The sequence below is a fragment of the Mus pahari genome, chromosome 21 (assembly GCF_900095145.1).
Source record: "Mus pahari chromosome 21, PAHARI_EIJ_v1.1, whole genome shotgun sequence".
Taxonomy (NCBI): domain Eukaryota; kingdom Metazoa; phylum Chordata; class Mammalia; order Rodentia; family Muridae; genus Mus; species Mus pahari.
This window is the reverse complement of record NC_034610.1, coordinates 28,912,998-28,916,679: the sequence shown is the minus strand read 5'-3', so window position 1 is coordinate 28,916,679 and position 3,682 is coordinate 28,912,998. Positions and strand designations below refer to the sequence as shown.

The following is a 3,682-nucleotide window of genomic DNA, read 5'->3' as shown; positions in this document are numbered from 1 at the left end:
ATGCACAAAATAATGTAACAATGTAATTTTTAACAGTGAAGAAAGACCTGATAATATGTTTCTGGGTGTGAGAGCAAGGACAACTTTGGCTGCCTATTAAAACATTCTTCTACTCCAATATTTTTTTTTTTTTTTTTTTTTTTTTTTGGTTTGTTGTTGTTTTGTTTTGTTGTAAAACAGGTCCTCTCAGTAGCCTGGAACTCTCCAAATTACATGTGTTGTATGTGTTGCAGGGTATTTGATCACACTGTGAACCCCAAGATTGTGTTACATACTGAGAAAAAAAAAAAAAACCGAAAAAACAAAACAACAACAACAAAAAACCTGTTCCTAGTTGTGCCATGGCTCAGCCCTTAGCACACACCGTTAATCCCAAACAAGGACCCACATCGTGGAAGGTAAAGTTAGTTTGTAGAAGGAAGCACCTGTAAACTTGTGTCTAATTGAGTGGCAGACAAAGTGATGAATCAGAGAAAGATTTGACAGAATGGGATCTGCCCAGCTCTCAAGAGAACATCGAGGAAAGAGAGGCTACTTAAGAGAGCAGTGCAGAGAGAGAGGGCAGGAGGCAGTTTTACTGGGACAGTTGTTCAGAGACAGGCGAAGACAGAACAAGCCAGAGTGAGGAGGAGCCAGTAGAACAAATTGTCAAAGTTAGTATGAGCCCCAGTGGAGCAATACAGTAAGAAATGGAGAGAAGTCAGATTGAATCAGTCAGTTAGGAGAGAAATTCGGATCAGAACAGCTGAGCTGAATCAGCCAGCCAGAGATCAGAAAGAATAAGAAAGGGTGACTTCATCAGCAATAAGTCTCAGAAGCTGAAAGCATTCTAGGCCTAGATAAGACTAGAAGCTTCCAGGACTAGGTCTAGGTTAGCAGACAGAGGCAGTAAGCCTCAGAGATGCCAGTTACAACAGGTGATTAAAAGCTACATTTACACTCTTTCTGCCATCTTGGCGCCTGTGGAGGCCTGCTGGGACCAGGACTTCTAATAGCAAGTCTGTCTGGAAGGGTGCGGTGGAAGGCCATTTTGGCTGGCTACAAGCGAGGTCTCCAGAACCAGAGAGAGCACGCGGCTCTTCTTAAAACTGAAGGTGTGTATGCTGGAGATGAAATGGAGTTCTACTTGGGCAAGAGATGTGCTTATGTGTATACAGCAAAAAACAATACAGTGACTCCTGGAGGCAAACCAGTCAAAACCAGAGTGATCCGGGGAAAAGTCACTCGGGCCCACGGAGACAGTGGGATGGTCCGTGCCAAATTCCGAAGCCACCTTCCTGCGAAGGCCATTGGTCACGGAATCCGTGTGATGCTATACCCATCCCGGATTTAAACTAATGGAGAGTAAATAAATGAAAGTAGATTTGTGCTCTTGAAAAAACGAACGTTACATTTACATACGTGTGTTCTGGAAATTACAAACCTGTTACTACACCTGGCTTCTCTTTTGAGTTCTAGGAATGGAATCTAAATCCTCCTGTTTTCAAAGATAGCAAGCAGTTTACCAGCTGAACTGTTCCCCTTGCCTCTAACCGCTATGTGTTAAGTTCTGTAAGAGGCTTAACCACCCGAGGAAACTTGTGTATCTTAAAAGTCTTAACAGTCCAGTGACTGTTACGACTCACAGAAACCAACTGAAAACAATTTAGGAGAGAGGCACTCTGATGTGGGTTGTGATTTAGACAATATCTGAGAACGGCTACCAGTGTTTTAAGCACAACGGTGGCATCAAGTCTATGGAAGAAACACCTGTGGTTTTAGAGAAACATTTTGCAGGATGAAGGGATAAAGTTACATTGTGTCAGAAACTAGTTATAGGAGAAAATAAGAGAGACGGAGAACTATTGTTGCCTGTGGGGTCCACTCCAATACTCTCTCTACTTGCGAATATGCATGCGTGACGTTTTTCTCATAAGAATGTTTAGAATGTTAACAATGCTAAAGTTAGGAAATCCCACTCCACCTGTAAAATCCTCAGGTGGGTAAGAGCCTGTCAGTGACCTCTCTGCTGCGGTGTGGGTGGTGGAGGTGGGTGGGCTGCTTCCCAATCCCGGCTCAGCCAGGGTGGCCTCTGATCTGGGCTCCGGAGTTGGGAAAGGGAGCTGACCCATGGAAGACCCCCGTCCTCATCTACGCTCAATGGCTGGGATTCCCCGAGGCTGCTCTCTTGGCAGTGCGTGCTGCTCTCCAGTCCAGGAAGACAGACTGAGGGATGGGAAGAACAGAAGTTCCTTCCCACTCATGTGTCTGCGAGTCCTTAGCAGCTCCCGCTATCCTGCTACCCTCGGGTAGGGTGTGAGAAACAGTGGTTTATGGGGGAAAGTTTGCTGTTTGTTTTCGCAGAGATCAAAACTCTCAGCTCCCTCCGTTAACATAAGCCATCAAGGGTTGATCTGTATTTAATTTTCCCTGGGTGGTCCCGGGGTGACATCTTGCCCTTTTGTCTGACGGTAGGAACTTGGGAACCCTATCCTTCGTTCCATCTACTTAGAAGACAGCCCACCTCCTGCTGCCGGCCTGGCAGTGTTGGGCGGATTCTGTTTTGAAACCGCGTCTAAAGTTACACAGAACAAGAGCTCCTTACAAGTGAGCGCTCAGGGCAGAAACCATGTGTCCTGGCCACACCAGAGCAGACTGGTCCAGCAAGCAAGAAAAAGCTGCACCGGGCTCCCTGCCCCCTCCGCTTTCTTTTTCTTCTTCTTTGGGGTTTTGAGGTGAGGGTCTCACTTTGTAGCGCAAGCTGGCTGGGAATTCCTGACAGTCATTTAACCTCCACCTTCCTAGTGCTGGGATAAAAGCTCTGAGGCACAAGGCCTGGCAGTACTCTTTGTACATCTTGTACATTTTTTTTTTTTTCTGCCTGTTTTCATTTCTTTTGAGATTAGGGTCTTATAATACAGCCCACTTGTCTTATTCTCCCAAGGGTTTACAGGAGTATGCCACCATGCTTAGCTCCTTTGTAAGCTAAATTGTTTACATTTTATTTATTTTAGTTTTTTTTGAGACTCAGTTTCTTTGTATGTAGCCCTGGCTGTCCTGGAACTCACTCTGTAGACCAAGCTGGCCTCAAATTAATAAAGATTCACCTGCCTCTACCCTCCGAGTGCTGGGATCAAAGGAGGGCACCACCACGGCCCAGCTATTTCATTTTACTTTAAGACAGGGTTTCTCTGTGTAGCCTTGACTGCCCTGGAACTTACACTGTAGACCAGACTGGCTTTGAACTCAGAGATCTGCCTACCCCCTACCCCTTGCTCCTAAGTGCCAATATCACCCAGCTTCAAAATACATTGTTGATGCTATCCTCAGTCTCCTGATTTTCCTGTCTCTTCCCCCCAAATGTTGGGTTTCGTGGATGCACCACTGTGCCCTGAACCTTACAAGATTTTTTTTTTTTTTTTTTTTTTTTTTTTTTTTTTAGTATTGTGGATTGAACCTAGGACTTCAAACATGCTAAACAAATGCTCTATCTCTGAGATATACCCTCCAACCCCTCTGCCCAAACTGAATAAAGCCCCTTGGTCTGTGAAGTAGGTGGCTTTGCTGTCAGCAGTTGATTGGCTAGGCTTCACACTCAACTGTCCCATTAGCCTGTGGAGATGACTCCAAGATATGGATTTCAGAAGTACAGGTGGCAAGATGAAAAGTACTTTTTTTTTTTTTTGGATGCTGGGCATTCTAG

The 3,682-nt window shown here is 45.2% G+C and overlaps 1 pseudogene; it reads left to right on the top strand.

Annotated features, from left to right (window-relative positions):
- Positions 1–1,333, top strand: part of LOC110337959 — a 58,299-nt pseudogene extending 56,966 nt beyond the window's left edge.
- Positions 1,334–3,682: the final 2,349 nt, after the last annotated feature.